Source organism: Bos indicus x Bos taurus, chromosome 17, assembly GCF_003369695.1.
Source record: "Bos indicus x Bos taurus breed Angus x Brahman F1 hybrid chromosome 17, Bos_hybrid_MaternalHap_v2.0, whole genome shotgun sequence".
Lineage (NCBI taxonomy): Eukaryota > Metazoa > Chordata > Mammalia > Artiodactyla > Bovidae > Bos > Bos indicus x Bos taurus.
The window spans coordinates 61728481-61756274 of NC_040092.1; the positions used below are offsets into that span (position 1 = coordinate 61728481).

Below are 27794 nucleotides of genomic sequence, written 5' to 3' on the forward strand. Positions count from 1 at the left end.
TAAAATGTTTAGTATGCATTTGTGAATTTTAAAGTTAATCTCTAATCTTCAGCCAAGAAATCCTATCAAAACCAAAACTAAACTAAATATTTTCTTTTTGAAGTTTTACATAATTACATGAATAAATTTGTAATCCTAGAAAGTGAACAAAGAAATTACCTGAGTTGGCCACAAGCAAATGAAAGAATGTCAACAGAAGAAAGAGAATTTTAAAAACTAAATTAATATCCATTTAAACATCACTCCTCCAGCAGCTTTTTTTAGTATTTTAACTATTTTATTAAAATATAGCTGATATTATTGATCAATAGTCACAGCCTATTTATAGCAGGCTAAACTAGCTCCCAATGGATTGTTATTTTTGTCTTATATTTGTAAAAAGTAAGTGCAATTTCATAATAAAATGTTCTTATATGTTTTTAACACATCTCAAATAGCCAAGTTTTGAATGAGTAAAACAGTGCGTGTATTGCCTGTAGAATTAGAATGACTCCAGTTCTAAATAATGATTTTTTTCAACCATAATCACATGCTTTCTATATCAGCAAGATATTTGGTACTATAATGATTAATCAATATTTGTAAAGGAGCCCAATTAGGCTTTTTAAAATAGCTTCTTTCTTAAGTTCTGGTTAGAACACTCACAACAGACAGGCCGACAAGCGTGCTAGTCCCAGAAACCTGCCTGTTTTCCCGTTTCCATGCTCTTTGCCCACCCGCCCTATTGTCAGGCTAATGAATCATCTCCTCACTCTGGTTCCTATCTGGCCCTCTTCGCCTCTCATTCCCAGGAAGTTTACAAATGCTATTCATACCTTTAAAAAAGTACACACAGCATTTCCACACACTGATACCATAAATACATGGCATACATTCATATCTTACAGAATGAGAGTCGCTTCATCTAGTGAGTGCTCTACTCACCAGGCTGGCAAAGAAAGTCACTAAGTGGCTATTTCAGTGTGCTCTGCGTACAGGTTCTTCTTCCTGGTTATTACCATTGGTCTTCGTGTCCAAAACAACACGCAGGATATAACCCTGCTGCTTTTGACCTGTTTCCTCCCAGCTCCCTGCATCTGGGAAAACTATCCTGCCTTTTTTCCACTCAGAATCTTTTTGCTCTAGCCTTCCATGTTTCTGTAGACAGTGGGGTACTTAGGGTCAGCCAGTCTCCAGGACAACTGTTTATTGTTACATGGGACCCTCAACTGCAAGAAATAAAGATAATCCAAAGAGGGGAGATTTCAACAAAAAGTTTTAAAGAGACACACACTTTTCTCTCCCTGGTGAAATGTTGCTGTAAATCACAGAACTGAGATCTGAAGGCTTGCTGGGTCCAGTGACCACTTTAGTGGCAACATATTCCCAGAGGTGTTTGGCTGCAGCCCTCCTACTTTTTTTTTTTTTTTCCTAAGGAGTAAGTTTTCCCACACTGTAGTTTTAAAGTGCAAATAAATACAAGAGCCAGTCACTGTTTGGATTCGGTGTTTTCACTTGGAACCAGTGCCTTACAGATTATGACATGCAGCACACAGAAAATGGGATTAGAAAAGGTGCGGTGGCCATAGGGTTGTCCTCGGGCTGTAGAAGGCAGGGAAACCCTTCATTATTCTGCCCTCAGACTGAGGAAGCTCAGGATAGCTATATGTCACCTCTAATGTCATCGTCTCCCTCTCAGGATCTGTCTCCCTGTCTCCCTCTTCCCTTCACTGTCTTTCCTCCTCCTCCACCCCCATCCCTCCTCCTCTCCCTCCTTGGCTCCCAGGACGAAAGGAAGGGAGAAGAGCCGAAGAGTGGATCCACCATTCCCTAATGAATTAATAACCACGCCCAGCCTCAACGTGTGCTGGATTTCAAATAAGAGTATAAGGAATCACTAAAATATGTGCACTGAAAGTAAAAAATTGGAGTTTTATTATGGTTATTGCTGTGGAAGCCTCTAAAATATTTGTTTTTAAAAGAGGGTTTCAATAAATCTTACATCAGTGAGTCATGTCAGGTCACGTCAGCTAATTTTTCAAAACACACTAAGAAAAGTTACGAGCGAAATATAAAAAGAAATCACTGTCTCTATACCATACGTAAAGTTAGGGTGGAGGGCTAACAATATAACAGAATGCCTAAGGTAAAAAAAAATTACATTGTTTGAAATTATAACCAAATTGCCTAAATTAAGAAGTGGTCACTTAGGTTTTATCTAAATAACTAGATAAGAGCTCTCTTATGACCAAGTTAAATAGCACATTTTCCTTTAATTAGAAAGGAAAATTATACAAAAGAAAAAATTACAAAGAAAAAAAATAATTACATGTGTATTGTAATTCTTGATATTTGGGACACAGATATACTGGAAAGACAGGAAAATGAAGCATGAAATAAACAGCATGTAAAGTCATTTCACTGGAGAAGGAAATGGAAAACCACTACAGTATTTTTGCATGGGAAATCCCACGGACTGGGGAGCCTGGTGGGCTACAGTCCATGGGGTCACAAAGAGTCAAACAGGACTCAGCAACTGAGCATGCATACAGAGGCATTTCATAAATGTATACATTTTCCCATAAGACACTGACAACAAAGTTTCAGTTAGCTTTCCAGTTAGTCACTGCTTCTCCCATATAAACAGACCCTTCTACTTGGATGGAAAGATAACCTGTATAAGGTCTCCATTACCAGGAAACAAAAGATGCCCTGCAAAGCAGCCTAGGACTCACTGAAATAAGGGTTCTTTGGGCAGCAGGGCTTGAGGAAAGTAGTGAGCAAATAATATTCATCTAACATCAATTTTACTTCCTTTCTGGAGTTCTCATTTGGGACTTCTGTTTTAATTTGGGTAACAGAATTTGGGCATAAAGTAAGGAATAAATTCTGATAAAGACAAGCTAGCCAGAGAATGAAAATCTCAGGCACACACACAGCACAACTAAGTACCCTGGACATTCTTTTGCTCCTTGTTTACTATATGAGGGGGCAAGATAGTAAAGAAATGTATTCAAATGGTTGATATATAATTAGAGCGGTTCTACCAGTCATCTAAGTAAATGTAGAATCATCAAAAAAAATTAAATAAACATTCCACTTGTAAAATCAGATTACTGATTACAATGCTAGAATAAACATTTTACACAATTTAATACAAAGACCCATCATTTTTGTTTCTAAGTTTAAAAAACTGATAGTACTTGGAGGCATTTTTTATACAGCTTCTGATTAGCCAATGTAAAAGACAAAAATAGGGTCAAATTTTTCCTTCCAAAAAAATATCTGTTAACTTGATTTTAAAGTTTAAGCAAGTGAGGGTGTGGGAAGTTCTGGGTGATCCCAGAAGCAAACCAGCATTTGCTTATTCATTGTGCAAAATTTAGATGGAAAGGTTTTGTCAAAAGGAAATGACACAGGCCCACCAACCCAGCAATCCTGAATATATACCTTCACAAGTCCACAAAGGAATATGCCTAAGGATATTCACAGAAACATGTTGATTATTGCAAATAAAGGAGGAAACACAATATCCATCCCCAGGAATGGCAAAGTATCCACTGTGCACCCCATGAGTATGAAGTCAAAGGCAGGATTCATGAGTCGGATTTACATTTAGCAACACAGAAGTAGCTCAAAAGCATAATGCTTCGTTTTTCCAGCAAGAAATTGAGTGATATTTATAGCATAATATCATTCATATACTTAAAACATACTCAAAACAATACAAAATACACAAGACACAAAACAATTCAAGATACATATACATGACAAGAATTGCAAGAATGTGACATTAAGTACATTGAAGGAGACTCTATCAGGAAAGAGAACAGCACTGGAGACTGGGGAACAGGTTGGAAAACAGAATGAAACAAAAGAGAGGCTTGTGGGACTCCCCTGGTGATTCAGTCATTAGGACTCAATACTCCCAATACAGAGGGCCTGGGTTCAATCCTTAGTCAGGGAACTAGATCCCACATGCCCCATTAAGAGTTCGCAGGTTGCAACTTAAGATCTTGCATGCTGCAACTAAGACCCAGCACAGTCAAGTGAATGATTTTTTTTTTTTTTAAAGAGAGGCTTGTGCCAGCCAATATACAGCATAGTAGGCTATGAATGAGGGCCATGATTGACTCAGTTCTGTGTCCTCAACAAAAAAAGCACAAAGGACTTCAGAGCCATAGTTATTGACACTGGGTAGTGGGATAAACCAACATACCTAAACAACCAGCCACATCTAAAACTTAAATTTCATATAAAGGGAAAGAAAATGATTTGTAAAAATGACTATAGATTGGTGGCATTCTTAAGCTATAATATATACGTCAAGTACAATTTGAAAATTTTAACATTTTTATACCGAAAATTTGTTATTTGGCAAATCTATTTATGGGTCTGATTACACAGAAACACATGAAAAAAAGAAAATAACAGTAAGGAAAATCCATCTAAAGAGTTCACTGAAGCACCAGTGCTCACAGGGCACACTGGGCTGTGACTTAGGGAATCAGGGTTATCATGGAGATGGCCTCCACCACCGGGAACAGGCACACCAGACAACAGCTTCACGACTGTGCTACGTGTGGTGTGTGTGAGTTGAGCAGCCGCGAAGAGGAGCAATTTATACGTGTATAAATATACATGAAATTCTGTGTCAGTGATCTAGCTGTTTCACTGAGGTGAAATAGTGGAGTTTGCTCTGTATGAAGACTGTGTCATGTCCCAAATCACTTTACATGAATCAGACATAGTTATGTTACATATTGTCTGATGCTGCTAAGTCGCTTCAGTCGTGTCCGACTCTGTGTGACCCCACAGATGGCAGCCCACCAGGCTCCCCCGTCCCTGGGATTCTCCAGGCAAGAACACTGGAGTGGCTTGCCATTTCCTTCTCCAATGCAGGAAAGTGAAAAGTGAAAGTGGAGTCGCTCAGTCGTGTCCGACTCTTTGGGACCCCATGGACTGCAGCCCACCAGGCTCCTCCATCCATGGGATTTTCCAGGCAAGAGTACTGGAGTGGGGTGCCATTGCCTTCTCCGATTGTCTGATAAGAGTCTGCTAAATTCTATGAAAAGTGAAATATTGTGTTAAACTACTCAAAACCATTCTGAGTGATCCATAACAGTTAACCAAACTGTATTACTTAGATAACAGAAGTAATATTTAAAATGTTCTGACCACCTATATCTTCACTGCTAAGGAGGCTACATTAAATAATATGTAAAAATAGCTGGTACTAATTTGACTTCTCAGCAAATACATTTTGGAAATATCACCCCTTTTTAAATCCATTATTTCTACTCATCTTACCATTACTTCTAACATTGGTTTCATGAGAATGTCTTGGGAAGTTACTGAAACCACACAAAATATCAATAATTGTAAATGAAGCCCATTCTCGTAAGTATAATAATAAATCACTTGAGAGAAAATCCAAGCCCATCAACCATCTCATCATCTCAACATTATCAAAAAATTACTAAAGTGAGAATTTTACCCCAAAAAAGTTACACATAGGAAGTCACAAAAATCAACCACTCTAGAGGTGACCGACAAACTAATACCCACCAAACCATCACTCTAAGCTAGATCTGAAACACTACACAATAAAAGAGAATATGCAACAAAATGCATCAGCTGAAAAGTCTGAACGTCTCCAGGTGTAAACTTCAAAATGTGTATTCTTAGGACTTAAAAGCTAAGTGTACGTAACCATTCACTGACAAAAACACCCAAAAAGCCATCAACACTCCAGAGTATTCATCCGATCATCTCAAACAAACCATTCATTTGACAAGAATTATAAATCAAATCATCAAATTTATAAATGGCTATAAAGCCATATTTTATGTCTTGGCGCTATGCAGATGAGAAACCACAGTTAGATGAATTAAGAAATTTGACTTCTATTGTGTAACATTTCCCCCATTAGGAGATTGTCTACATATGATAAGGAAGAAAAATCTAGGAGATGTATTACACACTATGTTTTTAAAAGCTAGAAAATTGTGCACAGACCAAGCAAGTCCTCAGATAGTTAAATGGTCACACCAGAGCACTTATCTGAAATTTCTACAATAAATGGCCACCTTAAAAGGTGTTTTTTTTTTTTTTTAATACTGAGAAGTACTAAAAAAAAATTGTTGGGTTTTTTCTTTTTTTGCCCTCTCCTCTTTGCAACAGAATGAGGGAATGAAGCATTTTTCTTGGACACTGAGTATAATTATAACTAATCATCTCCTTCTCCTTGGAGCAACATTCGTTGACGTTCCTTCATTTTAGGGTGGCTGGCTGACACAATTCAAATATAATTACTCTTCTTGCATGATAAACTCCAGCACCGTGAGCAAATACAGTATGTCTCATTGTCAAGTATGGCTAGACAGCCGCAGTGTAATATAGACCTTTCAAGCCCTGGTGTAGCCCCCTGCCTTTGAAATCTGTGCGAGATGACAAAACTGACTTTCATTTCCCTTGGACTCTCTCAAGGTATCCTTATTAAGAAAAAAAAAAAAAGCCTAAAACCCATAAATTTAATCTACTGCCTGCCAATCACAATGGTTTCTGCTGTCAGACACTCATGATACATAACCACAAAATTTAAATGTTATTGTTTCATACAAGAAGAAAATGTTGCTCGTGACTATCCCAAATAGTCACATGACAATTCAGTGCGTTCCCTTTGTTTGCCTCTTCCCCACCGAACAATAGCAAGAGCAGGAAACCTATAACCAATGGATCAATTGTGGAAGGAGCTATACAATAATAAATGCTAAAAGGAGATCATTTTCCCTAGCTATCTCGTAAGAGACAATTGTGTGATAGGAGAAAGTGCTTTTCCTAACATCTATTTCATTTCAGATTTATAGTCATGCTTGCTTATTTTGTTCAAATGACTAATTTTTAAAAAATCAAACTCATAATTGGATGATCGCTGGAACACAGCTTTCACCAACTTTTGCAAAATAAATGGGAAAAAAGAAAAAATACTGTCACATAGTCGTGAATGTTGAGTTGAGGAAGGAACAAAGGTTTGAAACTTAAAATGAAAATTTTTGACACAGCTTACCTGTCCAAAAGAGTTATGTTTTCATTAACATGGTAAACTATGTGGCTTTCCTTCACATGTTTTGATAAGTGGTTTTAAGAAAAACGTATTTTTGTGGATGGCCACAAAGTCATATTATGTCCCTTGTTGAGTTATAGTGGAAAATTGAATGGAATTTGTACCTACTTATTTGCAAGGACAGTGTGTCACCATGGGCTATCCGATTCTAGACGTGACTTTTTTTCCCCCCGAGTGTACAAGAACTCTCTCTCTCTCTGGATGTATAGCATTGTAAATGTAACTACACCATATCACTGCCTGCGTGTTTCTCTTAGGCTGCCATGGAGACAGTTAGAGGCAACTGACTCTTTATTCTACGACCTCCCAAAAACTATATAAAGTAACCATCAACTGTTTTGATTTGCAGTGGATAGACTCAGACGAAGAATCAGATTCAGATGATGAGACTGTCTTTGTTTCTTGGGTGGGAAGACAATTTGGCTCATCACATCCCCTGGTCTCCATTCCTCCATGGTGTGAAACAGTAAAATCTAAATAAAGTAATACCAAATTGAAAGCAACTCCTTGGTTTGCTCCACGTTTATGAGCAAACCATTCACAATTTTGGCTATCACAATAGGCAGAATCTTACTGCACAAATCAGTTGGAAAAAGAATCCACTCTAGCCCCCTAGGAATGATTGAATAAATGCAGCTAACAGCTACTGAAGGAAATCTATATATGAAATAAAATGGAACCCTCGACCATTGTACTTGCACAGTTGACTGACTTATTATTAGAAAATGCTAACTATAATAAATGTATGCATGGTTAGAAAAAAGCACACTATGGGATCTTGGACTTAAGTCATTTACCAATAACCTGGAAAACGCAAATTAAACTCTGTTGCAGATCTGTCTTCCAAAACAGAACACCTATCCTCTTATAAAACAGGGGCGTTTTATTAGGGAAAGTCTGCAAAGTGTGCAAAGAGCTGTTTAGTTTCCTATGGGACAGTGTTCTAGCAATCAACACAGCAGTCACACTAAAATACCTTAATGGCTCTCTTTTGTTATGGACAAAGCTTGCACTGAAGCCTTTTCAACAGCAGTCTTGTTTTCAATTTAACCTTTTCCTTTCTTTAGGAAAGTCATCAGACCCACTATTATGATTCAGGACATTCACCTGACCCATAATATTGACCCCTTGGAGGCATTTATACCTAGACTTCTTTGGTTATGCTGCCCCAAAGAAGTAGTCATTTAGAAACCAAAACCATTAGGGTTACAAAACACTTTAATATTCTTTAAAGTTTATGAAAGAATCAGGAAAGAGACATGTGTTTTGTGACTCAATTTCTTTATCTGTTCCTCTTTACCAAACACACTCAGTTATCTCTCTGCTGCCCGCGTAGCTAATAAGCCAACTTCACTTGACTGACCCATAAAAAGTCTAAAATTCAGCAGTTTGGACTAACATGAACTGGTTATATAAGTGCATCCCAAGCACCAAAATAAAATAGAAAACAAACCAAACAGGAACAGGTGACAGAGATTTGCATTTGGTTTGCCATGTTGCTTCCACTCAAAGGCTGAAAATTCTTCGCCTTGCGTATTTAAATATGCATCAGCTCAGAAGAAGTTACACAATGTTTCCATCAGCAGAAGATGTGGCACTTAGAGAAAGCATCAGGAAAATAAAAACTACAGACAAAATAGGGTGTATTTGCATATTTCACTTGAAATTAGGCTATGTTGCAGCATATTGGAAACTCATATGCATTGGATGTCAGCTGAGTTACTTTTCTTCCCCCCAAGGTGACATTGGTGCTCGTCTTACCAAATATGATGCAACTGACAAGTGTTTTCATGTAAGGAAGATATATGCCTCCCATCACCTTGTCAGGCTGAGTGAAGGCAAACTCCAGCACATCCTTTCACAAGTGATTAGGTGGTCGGAGTCATTAAAAGTCATAAAGTTAGACTGCAGCAGTGCGCCATGCATATATATGAACTCATCCAAAGCTCTCCTCCTTGAAGCAGGTGATAGCTCTCAACTTTGCCTCTGACCGAGTCATAAATTCTTGGCTGAGCTCTTTCTCTTAGCATACCTTTGAAATTATACCAAACAGTAAATGCTGCCTTGGCCAGTCTCATTGTCTCCTGCTTTCCTGGCCAAACCTCCAAGACACGGAGGTCCAAACATCTGATTCTGGTTCACAAACACGAAGTAAACAACCAGACTGTCATCGCTGGTTCCTCCATATCCCTTTTTAAATGTTCAAAATATTTTAAAAACTCTTGTCAATCAGTCTACTTTAAAGTTTTCTAAAAGGGCAATAAGAAAAAGAGTGGTATTATTTAACAATTTATTATGATGAGGAAATCAAGGCACAGAGACCTGAAGTGACATTGCCAAGCATCTGGACCCTACATCTAATCAGGAACTTAGAACAAAGTCTACATTTTTCTGGTTTAACAATCACAATCTTTCCACTTTCATCCTCATCATTTCTTAGCAAATAAATCTGATTTTTATAAATCTGATTTTAGAAGTATCTGAGACAATATGAATTTTAAACTTTTTAAATGTATCACTTGATTCAGTAATTCCACTTCTAAAAATCTGTCCTAAAACATTAGCTAAGTGTATGAGCAAAAATGTATGCACAAGATGTTCAATACATCATTATTTATACAATTAACAGCTATGAACACCCAAAATGTCCAGAAAGGAGAGGATATACTTGAGATTCTTGATCAAATATTATAAATAAATAATATATTTCTGAAGGTTTTTAATGCTAAGGGAGATGATCATAAACTATTGTTTATGAAAAAATCAAAATGCAATGCTTAAGGATTTTAACTATGCTAAATATACAGACATGCAGAGGAAAAAGGACTGGCAAAAATACAACAAAATGCTAACAAAATTTACCTTATGCTTAGGAATAGCATGCATTTCTAATTTTCTATTTTAAAACCTGTATGTGTTTTCTAATACTTACTTCTATAATTAGAAAAAGAAAATAAGACATCAAAATTCCTGAGTGGACGCATAGGACAATCTGACATAGTAGCCAACGCATTTTTAAAGATGTTACCTGAATGGGTCTTGGTGGATCAGAGTGCCTTTCCTAGGATAATTTCATATTCCTATAAATGTCTACAAGTTCGTTCTTCCAGCACAGATTGGATGCAATTATGACTGAATAGAGTGGTGGGGAAGGAGATAGGAGTTGTAAGACTTTAATTTCAAACTCTCCAACGTTAATAAAATAATTTGGGCTTTGAGCTCTGCAGCAATTAACCATGACTACCCCTGGGCTAAACAACTGGACACAAAACAACTTATTTCAGCCCTCATGAAGGTCAGTGAAATAAAAGTTTTTAACCAGGAAACATTTTAAAAGACAAAAAGCCAATTCCAGGAAGCATGAGCCCTTGCGTAATCTCTTATACTGCATTTTCCATTGTTCACACCCAATAACCAAGCATGAAAAGGCCCATGCTGTGGTCTATTTAAGATGATAGGAACAGAAATATCCATGTGCCTAGCGAGTAGAACATATACAATACAGACATGGTCCTTTCTACCAAACACATGGATTTAATTATCAGGCTCACGGTCATCCTCGTTACATGAAGCAGGTGCTGAAGGAATTCTCACTCAGTATGCTCTAGCTGAGACATTTTAAATATTCAACATACCCAGAATGTGACTGAGAAACTTTCAGAAGAGAGTAGGGTACAGGAAAAAGAGACTGAGGGAAACGCAAACAAAACTCTGAGTGCTTTGTGTCAGGTCAATAGCTCCTCTCCTCAGGGCCCCTCTCTGGGGCGACCCTGGCCCAGGAGGACACCACTTTGATTTCCTGCCCACATACGCTCTGTTTTACTTCTCTTTTAGGACAAAGAGTAAGAAGCCCTTCGGAAACTCTGCTGCTGGTTCTCAAATAATCTCAACGTTTAAATGACCTCTACAAAAACGATTTGTTAAAAAAAAAAATCCATTACTAAAAGAAAAGACTCTCTTACCTCTCATTAATAAAAGCTATATTCAAATCCAGCTTATAAGAAGGTCTTATCAGTCTGCTTCCTCTTCTCCTCTCATTCACTTCAAATCACTGGGCTAGTAGGTAGGGAAATCAACAGGAGCAGAGCTTCAGGGATGAAAAAAGAAAAGAAACAAAGGTTTTAGATAATCAAAAAGATAACAATCAGTTCCTAAGAAATTCAAGTTAGAAATAAAGTTAATTGTTCAATGTAATAATATGAAGTGAAGTTACTCAGTCGTGTCTGACTCTTTGCAACCCCATAGATTGTAGCCCACCAGGCTCCTCGGTCCATGGGATTTTCCAGGCATGAATAGTGGAGTGGGTTGCCCTTTCCTTCTCCAAGGGATCTTCCTGACCCAGGGATCGAACCTGGGTCTCCCGCATTGTAGGCAGACGCCTTACTGTCTGAGCTACCAGGGAAGCCCATGTAATAATGAACTACCAGGGAAGCCCATAGTATACGTATATGGGCTTCCCTGGTAGCTCAGCTGGTAAAGAATCTGCCTGAAATGCAGGAGACCCCGGTTTCCTGGGTAGGGAAGTTCCCTTGGAGAAGGGATAGGCTACCTACTCCAGTATTCTTGGGCTTCCCCGGTGGCTCAGATGGTAAAAAATCCACCTGCAATGTGGGAGACCTGGGTTGGATCCCTGGGTTCGGAAGATCCCCTGGAGGAGGGCATGGCAACTCACTCCAGTATTTTTGCCTGGAGAATCCCCACGGACAGAGGAGCCTGGTGGGCTACAGCCCATGGGGTCTCAAAGAATTGGATATGACTAAGCAACTAAGCACAGCACAGCATATACTATATTCCTTATTTTAAAATTATTAAATGCTCAAGGCAGAAAAAGTTGTAAAATAAATAAAAATTTAACAAAAGAAATAAAATGTTCTGAAATAATACCAAGAAATAATTATTATGAGTTGGTTGTTCTTTTGAGCCTTTTATATATAAATAGGACTTTAAATGCATTAGTGTATTTCATTATATATATGTATACCATAATTTAATCATTCTAAATTGTTGGGAATAGGAAGGGTATATAATGTTTTACTGTTATTAACTCTGACACGAAAAATCCTGGAATATAAATCTTTCTGCATATTTGTAACTTTTTTCTCTTTAGAATAAATTCAAAACAGTGAAATTATTGAGTTCAAAGAGTATGAGCTTTTCTAAGGCTTTTAAAATATATTGTTGAACAGCCCTCCATAAATTTTGTACCAATTTACACTCCCAAGAGCAATGTTTGTGAAAATGTCTTTCCAAACAGACCCGCTAGTTTCCTTGTCTTAAAACAATAGGTTAGTTATCAAAAAAAGGTATAGTAAAAGCTGAAACAGCATTCTATCTGTTGAGAAATTATTTATGCCTTCTCATACACTCAAAGAGAGAGCATATGTTTATAGTAAAGACAATATTCACCACAAACCACTGCACAGACAAGCCACACATATTCACTTATTTTTATCCAAATGAAGCACAAAGAAATGCAGTTTGGATTTATAGCCTCCCAAGTCGTAAAATCCTATTGTTTTACACTCTTCTGAGTGACAAGAGATCTAACAAAATAGCAGCATTAGCAAATTCTGTGTTTATTGCATTGCACACATGCTACTGCATGCATGCTCAGTGGCGTCCAACTCTTTGCAACCTTGCGGGCTGAAGCCCAACAGACTCCTCTGTCCATGGAATTTTCCTAGGCAAGAATACTGGAGTTACTTGCCATTTGCTACTCCAGGAGATCTTCCCAACCCACGGATCCAACCGGCATCTCCTGTGTCTCCTGCATTGGTAGATAGATTCTTTACCACTGTGCCAACTGGGAAGCCCATTGTACAAATAGAAAACACTTAATCTACAAAAGGTGAGATTCAAAGGGACAAAAGACAGGCTCACCAGTGAGGATGACATCAGACACTAATGTCCCTCATAGCATAGATTCTGGGTGTCAAAAAGCACCAGAGAATTAATGGGTGTCAAGATGGTAGGATTTCATTTCATAGGCTAGAAAATTTGGAGAGAATGACCAAGAGGAAAACAGTGAAAAGAAGGCACAGGGCAGAGAGTCAAGGTCACATCAGTGCATCCAACCAGGAAGAATAGGTAAGTTTTCCATGGGTAAAGTTCTTAATTTGAAATACACCCCCAAGTTATTCTCTTGCTCCCAGGACCCCCAGGAAGGTAGAGCTGCTTTTGTCTCCACTCAGTCTCCCCAGGAACATTTGCATTGTTTCTCTTGCTAGGTGGTCATCGCCACTCCTGAGTGACATCTCAGCCACTCTCTAAGTTACAAAGTTAATGGATACATCACAGATGTATGGCTGCGGTGAACAAGGACTCTGCAGTACAAATGCATTTGGGAGGACTCCTAAGACATGACTTTCTTACTCAGAGCATAGATACAGATTGTCTCTATTGAATCAAAGTCAGACAAATGATAAAACATTTGGATTGGTTTTGGGGCCCCTCACCATCCACTGAAATGCTCCCCAATTTGAGATGCCCTGTTAACTGACCAACATGATGTGAAAACTACACAGGAACTTTTCTAAAACTTCCCTGGGGGTGATTAAAAACTTTTAGCTGTATATTTCTGAGAGACTACAAAAGAATTGCTACATATGTCTTAAATTTATGAAGACCATCGTGGTCTAAAACAGAAAACAATAGAATAGCTTAATCCTGGATTCAGACATTGAGTAATGAGAAGCAAGCTCCCCTTTCCACCAGCGTCTGTCTGTCTGAATCTCTCTTATTTTTCCTGCCTCCCTCAGTCTGCCTGATCCTCTAACTCAAGACTGATGTTCTTTCCAGACGGAAATCCATCCATGGTCTGGAGATACTAAGCCACCAGCAAAAACATACACGTGAGGAAGCCATTACGCCCAAACTCAACCCAACCACCCAAATCTTACAAGAGACTCAAGTTGGGTTTAAAATGGAAGCATTCTGCTATTTTTACTTGTTAATTTGATATGATGATTTGTTTTCTACTACTGATGATGAGATTTTCATTTCTGTTTCACACCCATATTTGTATTTTCTCAAAATGTATTCCATTTTAATTTAATATTTAATGCTTAATTACTCTGTATATGAAAGCATTTCATTTTAAACTAAGAGATACTTTGTATTGTTTGTTACATATGGGTTTTACTTTCTTTCTAGGGTTAATTATTCATTTGCCATTTTCCCACTTAATTGTCAAGTCCCTTAAATGCCTGGAAATCTGTGCCTTAATAAGCTATTTGGTGATTCTAATGCAAGCTAAAGTTTAGGATTCATTGTTGTAATATTATTAGGAAACAAGTGATTTTTTTTCTTTAATTGTAGTATCCCAGTTAGTAACCCATGGTAGTCTTTCTCTCAGTGGTCTTGTGACAGATTCTCTGAGTGAGTCATGTTACACATGTAGTCATGTGGTAAATTCGTCGGAATTCTCCAACGAAGTTCAAAGTTCATCAGGTAAATTTCTGATTAAAACTGTTTCCATCTCTGAAAAAAAAATTAAAAAATAAAATGGAAGCAAATGTTTAAAGCACCTCTGTAGGTGTAGGACTGGATGTTCACTGTAGTCTTTCCAAAGACGGTAACTTTCTTTTTATAATTTTTAAGTTTTCTTTTTTTTTTTTTTTTGGCCACATGGCATGCGGGATCTTAATTCCCCAACCAGGGACTGAATCCATGCTCCCTGCAGTGCAGTGCACAATCTTAAATGCCTGGACTGCCAAGGAAGTCCCCAAAGAGGGTAATTTTCTAACAAAAGTTTTTCAACCCAAAATTCAGTTATACATCAAGCACATTTTTGCAGGGAACTATCATGCAAATATGTATTATAGGGGAGGAGTCACTCTTTGGTCCAGCAATAGAATTCTTTTTTTTTTTTTTTTCAGTTTACAAATCCCATCATCCACCAAATGAATGGTCTATAAGATGAAAGTGAAGTGACAAGTCAAAGCTCAGTCATATCTGACTCTTTGTGACCCCATGGACTGTAGCCTACCAGGCTCCTCCATCCATTGAATTCTCCCAGGCAAGAACACTAGAGTAGGTGGCCATTTCCTTCTCCAGGGGATCTTCTTGACCCAAAGATTGAACCTTGGTCTCCCGGATTGCAGGCAGATTCTTTACCATCTGAACCACAGGGAAGCCCTGGTCTATAAGATAGGATACTCACTGGGTCACTTTTATTTTTTTTTTCTTTTATTTAAATAATTTAAAACCAAATATCAAAATGAATCCACCACAGGTATACATGTGTTCCCCATCCTGAACCCTCCTCCCTCCTCCCTCCCCATACCATCCCTCTGGGTCGTCCCAGTGCACCAGCCCCAAGCATCCAGCATCGTGCATTGAACCTGGACTGGCATCTCGTTTCATACATGACATTTCACATGTTTCAATGCCATTCTCCCAAATCTTCCCACCCTCTCCCTCTCCCACAGAGTCCATAAGACTGTTCTATACGTCAGTGTCTCTTTTGCTGTCTCGTATACAGGGTTATCGTTACCATCTTTCTAAATTCCATATATATGCGTTAGTATACTGTATTGGTGTTTTTCCTTCTGGCTTACTTCACTCTGTATAATAGGCTCCAGTTTAATCCACCTCATTAGAACTGATTCAAATGTATTCTTTTTAATGGCTGAGTAATACTCCATTGTGTATATGTACCACAGCTTTCTTATCCATTCATCTGCTGATGGACATCTAGGTTGCTTCCATGTCCTGGCTATTATAAACAGTGCTGCGATGAACATTGGGGTACATGTGTCTCTTTCCCTTCTGGTTTCCTCAGTGTGTATGCCCAGCAGTGGGATTGCTGGATCATAAGGCAGTTCTATTTCCAGTTTTTTAAGGAATCTCCACACTGTTCTCCATAGTGGCTGTACTAGTTTGCATTCCCACCAATGCAATCCCTATCAAGCTACCAACAGTATTCTTCACAGAGCTAGAACAAATAATTTCACAATTTGTATGGAAATACAAAAAACCTCGAATAGCCAAAGCGATCTTGAGAAAGAAGAATGGAACTGGAGGAATCAACCTACCTGACTTCAGGCTCTACTACAAAGCCACAGTTATCAAGACAGTATGGTACTGGCACAAAGACAGAAATATAGATCAATGGAACAAAATAGAAAGCCCAGAGATAAATCCACGCACATATGGACACCTTATCTTTGACAAAGGAGGCAAGAATATACAATGGATTAAAGACAATCTCTTTAACAAGTGGTGCTGGGAAATCTGGTCAACCACTTGTAAAAGAATGAAACTAGAACACTTTCTAACACCATATACAAAAATAAACTCAAAATGGATTAAAGATCTCAACTGGGTCACTTTTAAAGTGACTCCTGCATCAGAAGATTCCACAAAAGCAAATCTCCTTTCAATCCTTCTTTGATTAAATTCTAAGGGAGTAGTCTTAACAAAAAATAGAATTTGTTCTAAACAATAGAGATTTGATCGAAATTAGATAGTTAAGCCTAAACAAACTAGCAAAAAAAGTAACTCACACTGCAATCAATGGTTGTCAGTCTTTGGCTTCATCATTTAAATGTTCATGCTGCCCTAAGAACTTCATTCCATTTCAAGAGTGTGTTATATTGACTCTGATATTTGTAGTTAATTACTGTCATTTTAGCAAATTTTCTCCATCTTCTGGCCAGGATTCATTCAGAGGAAATCTGCTATTTCCATTCTAAAGGCCATCTTTCACCACATTACAGGGAATTATATTTATTTTCCTGCAGCTTTCATTCTAGAGTTAAAATTTTCTAGTGAAAAATATCTTTAAAGAAATCATGTTGTTTGTATTTTGAAAAGTGACTTATACTTATGTCCACATTCATATAAAAGGTATTACCTTACTATTCCATGAAATAAAACTAGAAAAAGGTCCCTGTTTACCCAGGGTTCATATTGATAATAAAGTCTTCTTCAACTATACATATTTAAGTTATTGTCACATTTAACAAATCATTGAGTTATAGCAAATAAGTAATATAGAATCTACTTTTATAAGCAAAAATTGATTTTCACTGAGTTCTTCAATTGTGCCTGAAAATAAAGTGTACTATTTAAAGAGAGCTTGTGAAATTTCAGGAATGTCATATATTGGTAAACAATCCAGAGCTACATGTGTAAAGAGGCAATTAATTTGTAGCGTAAATGCAAAACAGGTTCTGCTACAGTTATTTTTCTCTCTAAACTAACTCTGGGGTGATCTCTCCTGAATTCAGAAAAGCACAAGCAATTTTGTTGAGGGTGGGGTCCCACTCCTTAATTCTTGCATCCTGTGAAGCTTCCAACATCTGGCCAAGAGGCAGAGACTCTGACAATGAACCTGGACTGTGCAGCTGCCGTGACAAAGGAAAGACCGAGGGGCCTGTGGGGAACCAGGGTGCTGCTCCAGGGCACAGTCAACACGGCGCCATCTTCCCTGGGGCCTGCTCATCTTCTCAGACTAAGTCGACCCACACTAGGCCTGCTGCTGCGGCTGCTAAGTCGCTTCAGTCGTGCCCAACTCTGTGGGACCCCATAGACGGCAGCCCACCAGGCTCCCCCGTCCCTGGGATTCTCTAGGCAAGAACACTGGAGTGGCTTGCCATTTCCTTCTCCAATGCATGAAAGTGAAAAGTCAAAATGAAGTTGCTCAGTCGTGTCCGACTCTCAGCGACCCCATGGACTGCAGCCCACCAGGCTCCTCCGTCCAGACCCCATGGACTGCAGCCTACCAGGCTCCTCCGTCCATGGGATTTTCCAGGCAAGAGTACTGGAGTGGGGTGCCATTGCCTTCTCCAACACTAGGCCTGAGGTGACCTCAAAGGAAGCAATTAGGACCAGAAACTTCCCTTCACTTTAAGGAATGTTGAAAAAGTGGGTCCAAAACAGTCCTCTGAGTCATGAATTTGAAATTCCTTGTGAGAGACGGGGCATTGTCTCTACCAAGCCAGGTCGTAATGACCACGGCCATCTTCCTTCTGTGAATCTCTGCTATGTCCTCTGCTAATCTCACTGCAGCACTTCTGCTCTGTCAGTCTGTTGGGGAGAGCGAATTGTACTTCAAGTATATAAAGGCTTGTGTATACAAGGAGGCAGAACTGTGGTCTCATTCAACAAACCAGCTCAACTAAATTATAGTCATTAACGAACTGCCTTCCAGTTCTAGGTCAACTGGTCATGGCCTCAGATCCCTCACCTAGGCTCTTCCATGTGTACCACACAATATTAAGGACTTGGGCATGAGTCAAGAAATCAGTATCCAAGCTTCATCACTTACTTACAATCCTTGTATTGACCTAATCTTTAATTTTTTTGTATTTTAATGCTCTGATATCTAAAGCCTTGCTGATCATAGCTGGACTGCTTATCTCAAGGTTAGTCAATTACTGGAGATGGTATAATTTTTAAAAATTGTATGTTTATCAAATACAAACTAACCATCCAGAGCCCAATTCTTCAGTTCAGTTCAGTCCCTCAGTCATGTCCGACTCTCTGTGACCCCAAGAACTGCAGAAAGCAATGCCTCCCTGTCCACCACGAACTCCCAGAGTTTACTCAAACTCATGTCCATTGAGTCGGTGATGCCATCCTACCATCTTATCTTCTGTCATCCCCTTCTCCTCCTGCCTTCCATCTTTCCCAGCATCAGGATCTTTTCAAATGAGTCAGTTCTTCGCATAGGTGGCCAAGTATTGGAGTTTCAGCTTCAGCATCAGTCCTTCCAATGAATATTCAGGACTGATTTCCTTTAGGACAGACTGGTTGGATCTCCTTGCTGTCCAAGGGACTCTCAAGAGTTTTCTCCAACACCACAGTTCAAAAGCATCAATTCTTCAGTGCTTAGCCTTCTTTTTAGTCCAACTCTCACATCCATACATGACTACTGGAAAAACTGTAGCTTTGACTAGATGGACCTTTGTTGGCAAAGTAATGTCTCTGCTTTTTAATAAGCTGTCTAGGTTGGTTATAGCTTTTCTTTCAAGGAGCAAACATCTTTTAATTTCATGGCTGCAGTCACCATCTGCAGTGATTTTGGAGCCCCCAAAATAAAGTCTCTCACTGTTTCCACTGTTTTCCCATCTCGTTGCCATGATGTGATGGGACAACCCCAGTGAACTGCTTCATGACAAAATAATCCATCTCGTCAAACACCCATATTTTCAAGGAAAGCTAAAAATCTATTTTCACATGAAGAAACTCCCTACATATAAAAGTTGACAACTAATTTAATTTTTTAAATCACTGTCTGAAAATGCTTTTTATGCTAGTTTTAGTGTTAAGCCCTCCACCTGAAGACTTCTCCCCTCAGATATTTTAGAAGTATTTGCAAATATCTATAAGGAACGCACAGTACTTATTCTGAGGAAGACGGATGGGAAAGAAAGTTCATTTTATTGGAATGGAATTGATGCTTAAAGCCATAAAATTTTACAGTCTAAGTGAAGTGAATTATATTATGTGGGGAAAAAATAAATTTAAAATGTTGTTGTTTCACCTTCTTTAACATCTTTCATCCTTCCACTTCAGGTCCTCACTGCCACCCAGCCTCGTCAATGCTGCCCTGGAATAGTGCCCTAGCCCTCCAAGTTGGGGGCACCATGCCCAGTGTAGTCAGCTTTATGTTTTACTTTTTAATGCATAATTCCAACCACCCTGAGCATAATATAATTAAGTGCATGTGCCCTACGATGTTTTCATCCTTCATGCTGACACTTATTTTAGAACTCCCAAGTTGAAGATCCTATTGTTTGTGACAAAAAAGTCAAAACTTAAAAATCTCTGCAGTTTTTCCCTCTCAAAATGCATATATATATATATATATATATATATATATATACACATGTATACGTGTGTGTATATATATATATAAAAATATAGTTACATACATAGTCTGCACATACAATAATAGAAAACACAGGAAACACACTGGCCAAAATTAAATAAAAATGCCAAGATTCAGTTCCAACCACCAAAATCAATTTAGAGCTTTTAGAGTCAGGCTTAGAACAATACAATTTCCTATGACTCATGGTCAAAGTCAGATCTTCACAGGGGTCTTAGAATCATTGCTCAAGTATTGGACCTAGGATTTGATATCTTCTTTCAGTTAGCAATAAAGTAATTTCTAATTTTTATTCAATATATAGCCCATAAAATTGTGGCCTGCTAATGGAAAAATAGGTTTTTGAATAGCCATTTGGTCATACCCTGGGTCAAATCATGGTTCCTCTGAATGGAACAATATATCAAAATACAACCTCTAAATCTGTCACAGCATCAGGAACAAGAGTTTAAACTGGGTTAAATCCTGCTAAATCTAAATCTTGCCATATTTTATGGCAAGAATTTCTTTTAAATGTTAATTAATTTCTACTGCTCTGTCAAATTTCCTTCAAAAAAATGAGAGAAAAATGTAGCAATTTTAATGTGATAATTTTAATAAGACAAACTTCATTTTCATTAGTTCTTGAGAAAACAACTTCCATAAATTTATTAATCAAAGATATAATTTATAACTACAGCCTGTCTTTTAATTTGTCTAAACTCTAATTTTATATGCATATCAGTGTACCATTATGATTTCTTAACATATATAAACCAGAACTGCAAGAAATATTCCAGGCAACCATTCACTTTATTTTTGAAAATGAAATAAAAATGTTCAATTTTCTCTCAGTAGTCTTCTATATCTAAATGGTCTAATTGTGCACATTACACCCAAGAAATGAGTTTTTCTGACTCCTTAACTTAAAGAATCAGCTGGAAAAATTCCAGTCTTAGGGAATACAACGTATTACAAATATGTTTCCAAATAAATACCAATTGGACGATGTTATATAGTCACATAATAAGATCTTTAGAGAGACGATGTCACCAAAAATTATAGAGTTAGGACCTCTTAAAATTCTCTCCCCCATAAAATCAATGACAAAAATAGAAAACACTGTCAGAATCAAATTCTTCCAAACTCTGGGGGAAAAATCCCAAAAGTTTTATCAATGCTGGGAGCATTTATTCAAGGGAAATGGCTGAATTCTGGTAAGAAGAGGAAGCTTTGTGGCATTTTTACTTGTCCTATTCCAAGCCTTCACTTTGCAGGTTTGAGATAGCCTTAAAAAGCCAAAAGTAATCATGACAAAAACCAACAGCCTACAATCACAGTGTAAACCAACAGCCTAATAAAAACCAGAGTGAGAAGAATGGTAGTGGAGCTCCATCGAAACCTCTTTCCCAGACGAATGCCATTATTCTGCCCTTCTTATATTCAAGGCCGTGGTATTTTACCTGATTCAGAATTCACTCAGTGCAGAAGCTATTTCCCCAGGAGAATTTGTAAAAACAACTAGAGGTAATTGGTTAATTTCATGGCAGCATGAGGCAGTGGATAACCATTGCAATAAAGAATAAGCTAACAAAAAATTTCAAAAAGAAAGGCCGAGGAATGAGATGCCCACAGGGGCATTAGGAAGCTCCACCATATTTCTGGGAATCTAGAAGCCCATAAGATGAGTAGGGTTATACACATGTCCAGGGCTGTGCACATGCTCAGGAAAGGTCTGAGAAGGCTCTATGTTCTCACTGTAGGCTGACCTTGAGACCTGCCCAAGTAAGAAGGCAAAGTTATTAAATGCCTGAGTGTTGAAGGTTTGCTGCAATACACATACACACAAACCCTTCAGCAAGATACAGGGATATTGTTTACAGGTGTTTAAGAAAATTTCTGTCCAATCATTAACTAATTATTAAGCTAATCAAATATAGGCTTTATTGACAACACTCGACAAAGAACACAGACTTTATAAAATTAGCTCAGAAAATATACTAAGCGAAAAAAAAAAACAGCAATCCTAGGTGGGGAGGAGAATATGATTTCTAGATTTATCATATTAACATCATTTTAAATGTTCAGTTTTCAACAAAAATTACTATATTGAAAAAGAAAAAAGAAAGTATGGCCCACAACCAGCAAAAAATCATTAAACAAAAGTGGAGGACCAACATTGGAACTGCTAGATGAATAATTTAAAGAATCTACATGCTAGCAAAGTAATGCTCAAAATTCTCCAAGCTAGGCTTCAACAGTACATGAACCAAGAAAGTTCAGATGTTCAAGCTGGATTTAGAAAAGGTAGAGAAACCAGAGATCAAAATGCCAATATCCACTGGATCATAGAAAAAGCAAGAGAATTCCAGAGATACATCTACTTCTGCTTCATTGACTATGCTAAAGCCTTTAACTGTGTGCATCACAACAAACTGTGGAAAATTCTTAAAGAGATGGGAATACTAGACCACCTGCCCCGCCTCCTCAGAAATCTGTATGCAGGTCAAGAAACAACAGGTAGAACTGGACATGGAACCAATCATAATCAAATTGTTGAAAGAGAAAGACAAACAAAGAATCTTGAAAACAGCAAGAGAGAGGTGACTTATCACATACAAGTGATTCCAGTACGATTAATAACCAATTTCTCATCAGAGCCCATCAAAAGCCAGTGGAAATGGCATATTAACAGTGCTCAAAGAAAGACTGTCAACCAAGAATTCTATACCCAGCCAAACTACCCTTCAAAATTGGAGAAATTAGGACATTTCCTGATGAACAAAAGTTAAGCAGATTAATCAACTGCAAACTTGTCCTAAAAAAAAATACTAAAGAGACTTTCAGGCTTAAATGAAAAGTCACTAGAGAGTAACTCAAATCTACATGAAAAAAGAAAGCACCACTGGTAAAGGTAATTACATATATAAATATAAAATGTAGGTGTATGTTTTGTTTGTCTCTTTTTTTTCCACATATGATTAAAAGAAAACCACATCATATAATTATTATAAATCTGTGTTGAGAGGCACACAGCGTAGAGAGATGTAATTTCTATGACAATAACAGCACAAATGAGGGAGAGGTACCTGAACTGTATAGGAACAAGGCTGTTACATACAGTTGTAATTAAGTTGGTACTAATCTCCCCAGGTGGCACTAGTGGTAAAGAACCCACCTGCCAGTGCACATCAATAAGAGACGTGGGTTTGATCCCTGGGTCAAGAAAACCCCCTGGAGGAGGTCATGGCAACCCATTTCAGCATTCTTGCCTGGAGAATCTCAGGGACAGAGAAGCCTGGTGGGCTATAATCCACAGGGTTGCAAAGAGTTAGACACTGCTGAAGTGACTTAGCACGTAAAATCCAAACCAAATCATTATAAGTGAAGATATTTCCCAGGGAAATACCTAAGGAATTAACTGAAAAAAAGGTAAAATAAATGACAAGGGAATTAAAATGGTACACTAGAAAATATCTTTAACACAAAAAAAGCAGTAATGGAAGAATACAGGATCAAAAAAAAGCATAAGACAAGTAGAAAAGAAATAGCGGATATAAATCCTTCCTTATCAGTCCATGCAACAGAATATTATTTAGTCATAAAAAATAAAGTACTAACTCAGGCCATGATACATATGATACTTAAAAATAATACCTCCAATTAAAATAAATAAATTTATATTAAAAAAATATTATGCTGAGTAAAACAAATCAGATTCAAAAAGTCATATATTTTTATACCATTTATATGAAATTTCCAGAATCATCAAATCCGTAGAGACAGAAAGTATAAGTGGTATGACAGAAAGTTATGCTATGAATGTTTATGTCCCCCTCTAAATTCACATGGTTAAAATCCTTCCCTATTAGGAAGTAGGGCCTTAAGGTGACTAGGCTGTAAGGGTAGAGCTCTTATAATAGAATCAGAGCTCTTATAAGAAACTCCACAGAGCTCTCTAATTCCTCTGCCATCTGAGGATACAAGAAGTCTGAAAAATCTGGAAGCTGAAAGAGGAATCTTGCCCAATCATACTGACACTCTGATTTAGAATTTCTAGCTACCAAAACTGTGAGAAAAATACGTTATAGTTTAAAAGCCACAGAGTTTATGATATTTTTTTATAGCAGCCCTAACAGACTAAGACAAGTGGGAATGGACTGCTAATAGGCACAAAATTTCTTAGTTATTGTTGCTTAGTCACTCAGTCATATCTGACCCTTTGTGATCCCATGGACTGCAGCACGCCAGGCTTCCTGGTCCTTCACCATCTCCCAGAGCTTCCTCAAACTCAGGTCCATGAGTCGCTGATGCCATCCAAATTTCTTAGGGAGTGATTAAATATTCTGGAATTAGATAGTGTTGGTGATTGTACAATCTTCTGAAAATACAAAAACCACTTAGTTGTACACTTTAAAATGTGAGTTTTATGATGTATAATTTATATCTCAATTAAAAAAAAAAAGATCCTGGAATCAGTTATTGCTTTCCTATCCCCCAGAGCACCTATCTGAGGATGGATCAGTGAGTGCTGAGTAAAAGGCAATTTAAGGCCAATGCTAACATGGTAAAGAATCCATATGCCAGTGCAGGAAACACAGGAAATGCAAGTTCAATCCCTGGGTCGGGAAGATCCCCTGGAAAAGGGCATGGCAACCCACTCCAGTGTTCTTGCCTGGAGTATCCCATGGCCAGAGGAGCCTGGCGGGGTACAGCCCATGGGGGGCCAGAGGAGCCTGGCGGGCTACAGTCCATGGGGGGCCAGAGGAGCCTGGCGGGCTACAGTCCATGGGGGGCCAGAGGAGCCTGGCGGGCTACAGTCCATGGGGTCACAAAGGTCAGACACTACTGCACACACATACACAACAGCAGGTTATGGCCTGTACCAAATCTAAAAATAATCATGAGAGAGAGAGACAGAGATATGGAAACTCAGACTGGATCAATATTTTCCCAGCTTTTTAAGAGAGTTTTCATTAATTTTAATGACATCTCTCAGTTCTGTAGACAGAAAAGCCTTTGGTATAGTGATTTCAACCATAAACTTTATTTTCATGAGTAATTATCCCTCCATTTCCTCTCATCATACTGGGGAACAGCAATGCTCATGTAGTTAACCCATCCCACACTCTAGCCTCTGATTTCAATAACTGCCACAGCATTCCTCATCAGCTACAGACAACACCCTGAAACGTATTTTTACCTAAAACTACCCCATGACAAAACTATTAACTAAAAGCATCTCTCCTCCTGATCACAGTCTCCTAATCCTCATTTTCTCTTACTCTACACTCTGACTTCACTTGTTCTTCTGCCTCATTGAGTCGCCAGGCTTTCATTCTATATCTTCTCCCTTTCTATGGATCTCTTATATACCTTTAAAATTATACTGCTCTGATACTGAGAAGGTAGAAGAGAGATGAGGTTTGGAAAAATCAGGAAAGGATCTGATTACATATGGACCTTTTGGACCTGGAAAGGAGTTGGTATTTTATACTATTGAAAGATTTTATTCTATTGAAATTTTACTAAAAGCCATTTTAAACAGAAAAATAACAAGCAACTACAATTTTAGAAGATCACTCAGGCTCTTAACAGAAGGCAGAGTACAAATAGGGAGGCCAGTAAAGAGGATATGATAGAAATCTAGGAAGATGACAGCATTTTGGACCTGAATGATGACAGTGAAGATTAAATGGAATTAGTAAATTTAATATGTACCTTGGAGATATAATAAACAGGAGATGTTGATGAATTAGTTGTGAAGGATGAAAGAAAAGGATGCATCTTTGATGACTCTGTAGTTTTCGGCTTGTGTAAGTAACTGATTAGTGATGCTATTTACCAATATGGAGACAATTTGGTGAAGACTGGTTTGGGGTGAATGATCAGGAATTCCATTTTGAGAGGATTCTAACAAAGTAGGAGTGGCAGTAAAAACAGTTTTTACTCTCACCAAAACCCACCTGTAAAAAGAGATGGGCCCACTAGATAGCAGAATTAAATGGTAGGTGAAATAGAAGGCAGGAGGAGAAGGGGACAACAGAGGATGAGATGGCTGGATGGCATCACCAATGGACATGGGTTTGAGCAAGCTCCAGGAGACAGTGAAGGACAGGGAAGCCCGGCACGCTGCAATCCACAGGGTTGCAGAGTTGGACACGACTGAGCGACTGAACAACAACAAAAGAAAAACTAGATGACATATCTCACAGCTTCCAAAACACCAATGGGTGGAGGCATAGCTCCCGTATCTATGAAACTTAATGTGTATGAAAATTAGCTCTAGGGGAAGCAGGAGAGTCAGTTAGAGTCTCCACTACTCCTGGCAAGAGGAAAGCCCAAAGAGATAACAGATACACAACCGGGGAACATGGAGGAACAATTTGAGAAAAAAACAGTGAAGTGGAAGACGTTTTCACACTTGTCGGTGATCGTACATGGGATCCAAAGGGGATGGTACAGAACCAGCCTTATGGACTCTGAAATCTACCTAGTGCTAGTTTCCTACCAGCACAAGGCCCTTCACGAAGAACCAATAGATAGAATAAATTCCAAATTAAACAAAACAGAGGCAACAGAAGCAAATACAAGGCCCTTCACTAAGAACCAATAGATAAGAATAAATTCCAAATTAAACAAAACAGAGGCAACAGAAGCAAATAAAAGAACAAAGAAAATGCAGGGGGGGAGAACAGAGTTAGAATTGAGAGATCTCAGAAAATACTAAATGATGTTTTTAACACTTCATACAAACAACAAATTCACAGCAATCCTCACACATTAGTACTTTTAAAATCCAGGAAAACTAATTCACATAAATGAGCAACAGAACAGATTTTGGATATATGTAGTTTTTGTAAGAAAAGTGAGAACAGATACTGACATAAATTTCCTATGAAAACATACCAAAAAGATGCTACTACAAAATTGATGAAAATTAGAATATAAGATTTCAAATCAAATTATAAAAATTAAGAAGATCAAAAGGTGAAAAGGCAATATAAATAAAAGAACATAGAAATGATATGATAACAGTAAAAATTATTTTTAACAGTTATTTCAGAAAAGAAGAGTAAAATAAAGAAAACTAAAAGCAAACGAACGTAACAAATGATGCCTTAAGAGAAATCAAAAATGGCTCAGTGGTAAAGAATTTGCCTGCCAACGCAAAAGACATGGGTTCAATCCCTCGTCCGGGAAGATCCCACATGCCTCAGAGCGACTAAGCCAGCGTGCCACAACTATTGAGCCCGAACACCACAGCGATTGAGACCATGCACCGTCAATACTGAAGCCCACGTGCCCTAGAGCCTGTGCTCCACGCAAGAGAACCCTCCACGATGGGAAGCCCACACAACACAACCACAGAGTAGCCCCTACTCACCGCATCTAGAGAAAAGCCCACCCAGCAACAAAGACACAGCACAGCCAAAAATAAATAAATGAAATTACTTAAAAAAATAATTTAAGAGAAGTGGTAGAGAATGAAGTTGGACAAAGAAAATCAGACGTACATGTAATAGGAGGTCCCCAGAAGAAAAAAACCAAAGCAATAAAATAGAATAATTTTTTTAAATTTAATAATACTTATCCTAAAATAAAAATTTTGCAAAGGCACACTGCATACAAAAACTATGAATCAAGAAAACTCTTCTGAAATTAAAGTATGTATATTCCAGGTACTTTCCTGGTGATCCAATGGTTAAGACTCTGCACTCCCAATGCAGGGGCCCTGGATTCAACCCCTGGTCAGGGAACTAGGTCCCACATGCTACAAGGAAGACCCAGTGCAGCCAAATAAATAAATAATTTTTTAAAGTATATATATCAATATATAATCTCTATATATACATAGTATGGCTCTATATA

At 38.1% G+C, this 27794-nt stretch overlaps 1 long non-coding RNA gene across 1 annotated transcript in view; it reads right to left on the reverse strand.

Moving 5' to 3' along the window:
- The window catches only part of LOC113875043, a 51060-nt gene that overhangs the window by 9430 nt on the left and 13836 nt on the right, over positions 1–27794 (reverse strand). The window contains exon 2 of the long non-coding RNA XR_003506134.1: positions 11068–11192. This is a non-coding gene — a long non-coding RNA (uncharacterized LOC113875043). The remainder of the gene's footprint in view (positions 1–11067; positions 11193–27794) is intronic.